A 10,687-nucleotide genomic window follows, 5' to 3' on the forward strand; every position below is an offset into this window, starting at 1 on the left:
CTGCAGAGTTATAAAATTGTGTCACCTTCCCTGCCTCCCTTATAAGTTACTCTATGTGACATTATTAAAAAGAAAAACCACAGGATCTCCTGGGATCAAAACAATGTCCTGTTGTTATCTTAACACCACTCCGTTTGGCTTTTTTGGCTTTTACCTTTCATTTCCTACAGCTCTATGCAAGCAGAGCTTGCCTTGCATTGTGCTTCATTCTGTGCATGCATTTTCTCAGAGAAGATGCTTTTATTTCTGAAGGATATGCTGGGTGGCCAAAGGTTTCAGATTTCTTCAGCAGGGAATCATCTCTTCCAGGAAGGGGGAGGTTGGAGGGAACAGGCCAACTAAGAAACTTTCATCTCTGTGCGAGAAGGGAGGAGAGACTTAGACGCTCATCACTTCCTCAGATGAAGATTTAAACTCAAGTATTAACTAATAAACTCCCTATCCCATGGGAGCTCAGGCTGAGTGTGTGGGGGAGGGAATGGATTGAACATGTGTGAGTTTCCCACTTGGAGCAGGAGTTTTGGCGGCCTGGAAAATGTAATGTATTTTTCCTTGCAGACTCTCTGGAGTGTGACTCATAAGCCTTTGCAATTCAGACAGTTTTGCAGAATGAGCTACTAGCAACCTCTTTGTCCTTCATACGATATTATTGAATAAACTCAAGGTATCTCATACCTTAGAGCAACCTGCTATTGTAAGTAAGTTGCTGCAATTGGTGTTTTTACACTTGTTTCACATTTGCTAACGGTAACAGAGGTTGCCTATGTAAGAGGAATAGAAATATCCCTGTGTAAGTGCACAGGTCCAGAATAGATCTATATGTTATACACCCTTAAGTCTATTTGAATGGTGCGTCCAGTTGAATTTTCTGTGTTATACAATTCTGCAATGGGATTTTATTTGTAACTCGAAGATCTGGCTATTTTATAGTATAACTTAAGGATGAAAGTCTTCATAATGTTACTTTGCACTTATTGTTTTTGACCCAAAAACCCACAAAGTGCCTGGCAAATGCTAAATGGCTTTACCAGAGACCCTTGAAGTCATTAATTATAGTTATATCCATTTTACACATGCAAAGTGAGAGTTTCAGTAGTTTATACTAGATTATGCAGTGAGTTGGTACAGTGTGTGGCATCAAGTGAAGCCAAGAGCCAAAGTTTTCTGCCAATCTACAAAATTTACATCATGATCTGGATTTTAAATATCCAGAATTTTAAGTGTTTGGGTCAGTAATATTGAGAGACAGGTCCACACTGCTCACTTACAGCAGCTCAGGGTCTGTAAAGGACTGTAAAGCCAGCTGAACTGGCCATAACTGCAGACTTAACAACCTAATGTCATCCTTCCAGCTTGTGCCTTCTGGGACTGGGCACAGAGCCCATCGGTTTTCCTGGGAGAGACCTGCAATTACACAGCCGACAGCTTTTCAACATGCTAGGACTGTACTATCCAATGGCACAGAGTTCTCTGAACACCCCACACTGAAAGCTGGCTTTCTCTGCTTGGTCTGTAAGTCTCATACCATAGCTGGTGTCCAGCACTGGTCTTTTTGAGAGGCAGGCACAGAACTGGAGCCAGGGCAGCTGCAAAGCTCACATGCAGAAGGGCCTTGGAGCCCGCATGATGCTGCAGACCCAACACTACGCACTCTGGGTGCTGCGTCTCTGTTTTTAACCCTTCTCTAATGGCTCTAGAAATGCAGCATCCCCTGTCTTCTCAGGCATGTTAGCCAGTCCCCCTGGGAATTGATGCCAGCTCTCCTTATGGACTGGAAGACTTGCTGGGCTGGAGAAGAAGTGTTGCCGTTCTTGAAGGTCTCGCTAGCAATGACAGAAGTATCTTACAGAGACTGTACAATCCTAACTCATCTTGATTACAGTATCAGGATAGTGACAGTGCATTGATGAGATGCTTTGCCAAACTGCTCTTCTGTCAAGGAACCCCTGTGGCCCTGTTCACCTCAATACATAACCCCCTTTTTGCCATCAGCAGACTTCCGCAGCAAGGGCTGTTTACCCGCAGCCGTACAGAAAGTGATGTGGTCGTAGGTAGAAACTGAGCCAGAACTGCTGCATCCCCATGCTGGACTCTGTCCATTAAATAAGTCATTCTTAGCTTTAACTTTTTGAACAATTAACGTTCAGAACTGTCTTAGTAAATCAATTAGGTACTTGCTTAATTAATATGAAAAGGTAACATTCTGAAGAAGTAATTTGTTGAAGGCAACCTCCTCTCTTCCTGTGAGAGCTTTTGATTTCCTGCAGCTACTTCTAACATTGGCAGATCCTGCAGTCACTGTGCAGTTCCCAGCTCATGGCTTCCAGACCACTGCATTGGCCCAGCCCACCTAGTAGTCAAGGCAGAGAGGTGAGCGCAGCCTGACCCCATGGTTTTACACAAAGCCTTATTTTGATATGCCTTTCTACCATCGTCCCTTTTACCTTTGTGTGACATTTCTGAATGTTTTGAGGTTTTTTTTTTGTTTATTTTAATTAAACATGACTAAACAATGATTCTCTGGGTGGGAATCATTCTTCCTAATAACCGCACTGTGCATACTAACTATACTAAAAATAAATCTTGCCTCTGACTAGTTAAAAATTGCAGTGATTTGTTGATGCTTTTTACCTGTCACTACTAAGATATAAATATAAATAAGTAGAATTACATTTAAAATATCCATCACTTCACATATGGAGTGTGGCAATGAGTGGGCTGTAATAATAAAATATACTTTATAAGTGTCATAATCATTCAGACACCAGGAACTCATAAGCCGCAGATCTGACATTCAAATGATGAATTGTGATTTTGTTTTAAAAGCCAGACATGTCAACTCCATGTGCATATTGGGAATTGTAGTTCAAGTGACCTCTGCTAAAACACTGACCTTAACAATGACTTTGTTTTACATTTCCCCGCAACTTTTTTAGTATATGTGATACTATCCAAATGCAGTTGTTGCACTAATACTAATACAGAGTCATTTAAAATATTTTTGACAGCCTTGTCGTGGTCATACATTATATGACACAGAAAATGAGATTCAGTGAATGGCTTAAAATTAATTCTATTTTGGGGTCTTGGTAACATCATAAACCCCTTGAGATTCACCTGTGTGATATATGGAATCACTGGGTAAGATGATTTTCTTCTAAAACTCTACAGCTCATCCATTCTTGCATGCAATAAATAAATACATTAAATATACATATGGAGGAGTGTTTGTATTTGTACATATGAAAGAAGATTAGATAACACTCAAGGGAGAGTCCATGAACTGTAGGGATCTTAAATCTGATGGAGAAAGGTTGATTCAGTGTACTTCAGAGACCTGGGTTGTGTTCCCCTCTCTGCTGCAAGTTCCTCCTGTGTGACCTTGGACAAGCCATTTAAACCCAGATCTAAAAAGTATTTAGGCTCCTGATTCCTGTCGAGATGCCTGAATCATACTGACTGCAGTGCGAATTAGAGGCTTGGAAAGGAACCGAGGACTAAAATCCCTTGAAATGTCAGCGCTGTGTTTCCTTCTGCCTCAGTTCCCTGTTTTTAAGGTGGAGATAACGCTATTTCAGAGGGACTTTGCTTGGGTGAGTGCATGAGAGACTGTAAGGCAGCATGGTCCTGAGAGCTGTATGGATGTGTGAAGTCCTGTCTCTGATTCCCTATGAATAGCTGCATGCGCTATATAGATATAGTTATGCTCATATTGAATGAAAACACAATTAAGTTCCAGAATTGAAGCTGATTGGCATAACAAAGCTGAGATTTACTACTTCCTTTACCAGTCCAGTGCAGGTTCTAACACAAATCATGCCTCTTAGCCTTCAATTTGATAAACTTTCAGCTATTTTGACATGTAGAGCCAACTGCAGCCTACTCCATCCTGACAAAAAGAGCCTAACAAATGGATTTTCAGTCACCCACTGAACAGAGCTAGATGACAGATCTACATGAAATCCTTTTTGGAGGGAAGGCAGCCTTTTAACTTGATTGATGAAATTATATCTAAATCTGGTAGATTTGGGACTTCAAAGGCATTTTTGCCTACTTAGGGCATCCCAGATGAAGGGAGTATGCTATTTGTACCAAACTCCCATGCTCAAGTGGTTTGCAAATTGACCCCTTTGTAATAGGTTAAAGGTTCCGCGCTAGATAACGGTGGTTCATTTTGATTAATTATGTCAGGGAATTAATGTATGATTACTAACTTTTAGCAGACCCTGCTCTTTCTGACCTCGAGCTGCTTGTTTGTGTGGCTGGTTGTAATTTTCGACCAATGGGTTACGAGAGGTCACTGTGTGGTCAGCAGATTTTAAACAAAGAAAAGGGCAGTGGGGAAGGGGGAATAGAGAAACAGCAATCTCAGATCAGAGCAGACGGGCTACAGTTTACTGGCCTGACAGGGGAGATTTGTTAAGTGTTTTAACAGTAGATTTTTATACATTTACCCTTTCCAATAAAATATTCTTCTGAAGAGCTAAGAGTTGCCTGCAAAGATGTCGGGAGGATAATTTAACAGTTGAATGTTAAGCCCATAAATTGCACGTCATACTGGTTTCAATAGGAGAGAACCTTGTTAAAAAATAAATTGGGCAGAGTTCTGCTTAGCACTGGAATTGGCTGAGAGTGAGAATGAAAGCTGCTTATCAAGCCAATGCCTGGGAAATGCTGCTTACAGATTTCTTAACCAATCACTAAGGAGGTAGCAAAGGTTGATAAAACAAGATTTGTTGGGGTTTTAGTTCCACTTCACATTTAAAACTCTTCGATAGGTATGTGAAACCATCCAAGATTTTCTAAAGAATAGAAACTGAAATATGGGAGGCCCCAATCCTGTAAAAACCTTTGCACATTGAGTCAGCTGTATTCACGGTGTTCAATATCATTTTTAGTAGAATTGCTCATGCTGAAAGTGAAGACTGTGCTTAAGTCTTTACAGGACATTAGCTATACTAGGAAAAAGCACAGTAACAGTAGTAGTAGTGTAGATCAAGAGACTAGGAATCAGGACTTCTAAGTTCCTCCAGTCCTTATATGAACTTGCGATTTGACTTTCTGGCAGAAATTTTGAAACAGAGGCAACTAACCGCATACTTTTAAGGCAACTGAAGCAGGACTTGAGTCTTAGAGATGCTAAATGCTAAGAGCCATTGGAACCGGGGATATTTAGCACTTCCGAAAATCAGGCAATACTGATTGTTGGGTCTAAATGTACATAGACTTAAGTGACCGACTGCAAGTATAAAAAAAATGCTATTGTCTTCTCCAGGCTTCACTCTTCCTGTAAAATAGGGGCCTGAAATATCTCCATGGTTTATAGGAGCACTGTGAGGCTTAGTTCATTAATGTTTGCACAGTGCTTTACGGTCCTTAGATGAAAGGCACTACTGATGCTTAAAGAATGATTATTATTATAATACTGATTATAAGAACAATAGACACATTTGTTTTATTTTCCACTGAGTCCCTTCAAACACCAGGGTGTCCAATTAAGCTGTAATCAGAGTAAGGCTTAGGAGTCTGCTGAAACGTTTCCAGCTTTCTTTGGAAACCCCCAATTCTGCTGTGCTCTTGGGTGTACCTTGGGACTCTTTAGTTGGCTTTGGATCCTCCTAATTGGATCCTCCTTGCAAAAATGTGTTCTTACCAAACTATTTGGTAAGAATATTTGAAGTGAGAACCTTGTAACAGAGTTCTGTAAGAGGTTTTGGGAATGATAGAGCTTGTTGGACAAAAAAAGGTGTGGTGTTAGTAGGGTCAGGGAGAGGACACTTAGAACTAAAAAGATCTTGAGAAATTTGTGAAGTGAGAGAAAGTCCTGGAAGGAAGAAAGAGCTGGGAAAGGTAAGAGAATAAGAAGAGAAGACCACGTATGGGGACAGAGACAGCAGTGGTGCCAAGGAAACAGAGAAGCAAAAGGAAAGAGAAAAGAAGTATTTGGAGTTGTATAGATATATATACACACATGCACACACATCTGTTATGGTTTGCTAAAATTGCCTGGCTCTGCTGAAAAGTCACCTCATACAAAAAGAAGATAAGCAAGGAGATTTAAGGTTTGTTTTAGTGGCACTGGGAAAAGCAAATCTCAGACAGAACTGAAGGCTGAGCTCTTATAATCAGCTGGCACACTGCTGATCACTGCTGACTGCCCTGTGGCTTTTATAGGCCAACTTGCAATAATATAATTCAAACAAGTGTCTTTTGCCACTTAGTACAGGAAAGACTTGTATCAGACTGAGAACTTCTTAGGCTAGTGTCCCATTTACAGAGGTAGCTAGGAACAGATAACCTCAGGGAGAAGTAATCTGCAAGGCATCCTGACCTTGCTCGGTGAGTAAGAACTAGAAAATCAGTTTCCTAGTCCCTGCTATAACTATTAGACACAACTATTAGCTCTCTTGAGCTTTTCATTTAATGGAAAGTCTCATGTCTGCTGTCAGACCACGAATGTCACCATTATTTACTTAATTAGTCATTTTATAGTAATGTTAGGCATCTCAAGCAGGTCATTGTATGTGCATTTAATAAATTGCAATCTTGCCTCAAATGATTTACAATCAAAACTGTTGGTTCGGGAAAGTGCTTACACATACATGCTTGACAAGTAATCACAAAAGCATAAGCTAATGTGCTTGCATACATCAAATGAAAACTTTCCTATATGCTATCTCTCCAGAACCAGGGCCCAAGCTGAAAATGTAACAGGCTGAGAGGAAAATAGAGTTGTAGGGGAAGAAAGGATCTTAGGATGTTCTAGCAGTGTTACAAGGTTTTCAGCTGGGTTTTATAAGAAAATGAGATCTATGCACTCATGTTGTCAGTCTGTCTAGCTCTCATGCTGTGTTAAACATAGGCCTGTGGGCACAAAGTCTGCAGTTTAAAAAGTCTCCAAAGGTAGCTGGATCTGCTCACTTTGAAGGTGCAGTTGCTCTGAGCACGTGTGAACTGTCTACGGTCCAGGACTGTGGATGTCCTCGGCCAGAGACTGATGTGTTAGGCCAAATATGTAAGAAGGCCCTGGAGCAGAGGCTCATAGGTATTTAGTTCCTCAAAGTCTGGCGGCATTTAGGCCGTAGGATAAAACAAGACAAGCACAACCGTGCTGTTAGCCACATGAGAATCTACCCTGCAGAAAGCTCAAAACAATGGGCTTTAGAATTTCCACTTCTCAGGGACCCACTGACTTATTTGTTTTTGAGCGTAAGGGGATGAATTTCTGAGCCCTTTGAAGGCAAAGGGGATTTGCTGTTGCTTCCTATGGAGCTAGGCTCAGACCCTATGTACACAGCCTGTAAGGACAGAGAATATTTGTTTCCTTTGTTACTCGGGAAAAACAAAGCAGATGAGGAGCAACCGTCTTTGGTGTTGGTAGAAAGTGCATCAGGCATTGGTTGCTTTTTACACGTCTGTGCCTCAGAGGCTCGCACTTTCATGCTTTCATGTGTGCCCAGGTTTTGGGTGCTTGCGCATGCCCCAGTTCTCAAGCAGCTCTGAACAATGCTATTTAATTTAATGATCTTAATAAGCGCATTGGGGGAGGAGTGTCTTTACTGTAGAGACACAAACAATGCTACATGCTTCAACATGAAACATAATTAGGGTATGCAGTAAAATAAAGGAGTTGGGGGGGAAGGGGACATTTTTTTTTTTTTTAAATGAGAACAGAGGTGACTTCCAACAAAACTTCAAAACCAGCTTGGCTAACAATGAACATAGCCCCATTCTTTTTAATCATCAACAAAATCTATCGCACATGTTCTTTCAAGTAAAGTTTATTAGAAAGAAATTGCTACTAGAGAACCACATGTGAGCTCTGACTTGGCAAGGTCAGGCCAGGGCAATAAACCCCTGAACTTTACAAATATGCAAAGCTGACATAAATAACAAATTAAACCCAGCCAGGTGTAGAGCTGCAGTGAGCTGCTTGCCAGAAAGATTCAAACTCTGGCCAGCATGACCTCTCTTAGCTTGTGTGGAAAGCGGGGGCTTATCTCCTCGGTTTGTTGTCCATTAGGGTCCATACCTGTGGGTTCAGGTTACCTTCTTCTCATTAGCTTAGAAAAATTATATCACTTTGTTAGAGTTGTTTGTCCAGCTTCTGAGTGCCCTCAGGCATTTGGATGGGTTGCCAGGTGAGTGCTGTTTTTGTCAGGTCTGGGGCTGTTTGCCCTGGTGCTCTGGTGGAATATTTGGTGCGATGGGACAGCGAAGAGAGGACTGGGAGTCTTTGGCCACTGTAGAGGATGACAAATACCCCAGATATCAGAAGCCTGGAAACTGGTAAACAGAAATGTGCTAAAAGCTGGCTCTCTGAGCCCTATGAGAGTTGCTGTTCACATAGCTCATAGAATTGCACGTTACCCAAGCACTCTTCTTGGTCCAATGTCCAAGGGCAGCTTTAGAAATAGGAGGCAATCCTTGCACCAATTTTAGCCGTACCTGTTGCAAATTCTCTATGTCGTCAGGACTTCATTAGAGGTGTAATTCTAGGTGTACTCAATCACTGTATCATTCTGAGCCTTACCGCCAGATTTCCAGAGGCGTTCAGCTGCAGATACGCCATCTCAGTGGGATTTTCAAATGTCTCCTAAGTGCATTAAGCACCTAACTTGTGCTGAATGCTCAAGAGGTTTTTAAAATCCCACTATGTGTCTCTCTACATCTTGCCCTTAAACAAGTGCTTAATTTTAAGTGCAGGTAGTTTCATTGATGTATATAGTACTACTTGTGTGGTTAAAGTTAAACATGCGCTTAAATATGCTGTTAAACCATGGCTCTAGTGGGTGGAGGAGGAATCTGATGAAAACATACAATGCTTTAAATACAAATGTTTCGATATAGCACCTTAATTTTTGGATATTGGTTTGAGGTGCAGCAGTAAAAAGAGATATGTCTCTTTAGATTTGAAATTTGAGGAAATTTGCGCTCAGAATCACAAAAAGGGAATGATACGGCACCCTGAGACGTCATGTTCTACACAATCCCTTCAGAACTGCAACCAGACTTTACAATATTTTTGCCGTGAGAAATGGTTTGGCATTTTTTCTTTTCCTTTTAGGCAAAGGCAAACGCCTTCCAAAACCGCTTACCTGGAGAGGCAGTACCCTGTAGTGACTACTGAGCTATTGTGTCATCCTGAGCAGCACGTTTCACCTCTCTGTGCTTCTATTTTTCCCTCCCTCTGACTTTACTATTTATATTATAAGAGCTCTGGGGCAGGGACTGTTTCTATGTTTGTATAGCTCTGTCCATAATGGTGTTGTCTCTCTGCTGGGACTGCTCAGTGCTGCCATTAGTAAAATCTAGTGGCTTTCTTACGCAAACTAGGAAAAAGGGTAGGACTAAGCAATGGAAAGAACTTTTTTTTTTGCTACTTTAAATTTTCGTTTTGCCTCTGAGTCACAAGTTAGGGCTCTTCAACATATGAGGTTTGTTGTGGACTTGTTAGAGATCTATCCTGATAAATAGGTTGGATGCTTTTTTATAGAGTTCTCCACTGGGTCTACTCCATCATAATGAAGCTTCAACATGGGCCTCCACGGAGCTCTGAGAGAGAAGTCGGGGAAGGAGAAAGTGAAGGGAGATTGGGTGAGTTTACACTGTGCGTTAAGTGGAAGAGCTGCAAAGAGGTTGGGAGACTTGTCATGCCACGTAATTAAAGGCTCCTCTGGGAGTGTCTGTATAAACTCTGCACATAACAGAAAGAAAACAGACAGCTGACAGTTGTGCTATGAAGTCTTAGAAGAATACACTGTGTTCACTGCTCACTCTCAAAGGTAGTTTTGTCTAGTTCTGTGATGTATAAAATTTTTTATTTAGAGTTAAGTACAATTCCTATCAAGAGCTTGAATTTCTAGCTGTTGTGAATTAACTGACAGAAACCTCTCTTGAACTGAACCTGACATACACTTTGTTTGTTTTAATTAATGGCGAAGCTCCTTGCTAGCACTTTTTGCCATGAGTAATAATTGCAACTGGAGTGTGTGACGTGTATCCCATCTGTCTACATTCCTTTTGAGAGCACATTCTGTGATTTTTTGGGTCAGGTTTTGTTGCGTGTCTCATGGATTTTATAGCAGGTGCGGGGGGACACATCCAGAGATGCAAATGGGGAGGGATGGGGAAGGGACATGTTGTGCTGGACTTTGAGTGCTAGTGAACAAAGAAATCTTGCATAGAAGGATCCAGTCCTTAATACCTTGAGAATGGTGTTGATGACTGAGGCTGCCAAATGGGAGAGGAAGGATGAGAGAAAAACCTCTGATCCATCAACTTCTTTAGTCCTCTTTTCCTTTTTAGCATTCAGAAACCTGAATTAGGGTCTAAGTTGGTTTGAGGTTCTGTGACTACTTGGATGCATTTAATTAGAAGGGAAAATTGGAGTGGACATCAGGCTCAGAAGAGAGTGAATTCACAGCTGAAATTCCCTACTGGGTATTTTCCTTCTCAGTTTAACAGAGGAAGAATTTTCACTTCCAGTTTTACAATGAACAACTTCATCAATTCAAAGATGCTCCAAACGTCATAAACGTTTCTTTTGAGATTCTTCAAATGGACTGTTTTTTCAGGAAATGAATATAGAAGAACTGAATGTTTTTTTTTTTCCATGAAAGGATTAAATTTTTGTCAGAATGTCAATTCACTGAACCAGAACTTTTAAGATTTATCAAAACTTTCA

Source organism: Struthio camelus, chromosome 12, assembly GCF_040807025.1.
Source record: "Struthio camelus isolate bStrCam1 chromosome 12, bStrCam1.hap1, whole genome shotgun sequence".
In the NCBI taxonomy this organism is placed as follows: Eukaryota; Metazoa; Chordata; class Aves; order Struthioniformes; family Struthionidae; genus Struthio; species Struthio camelus.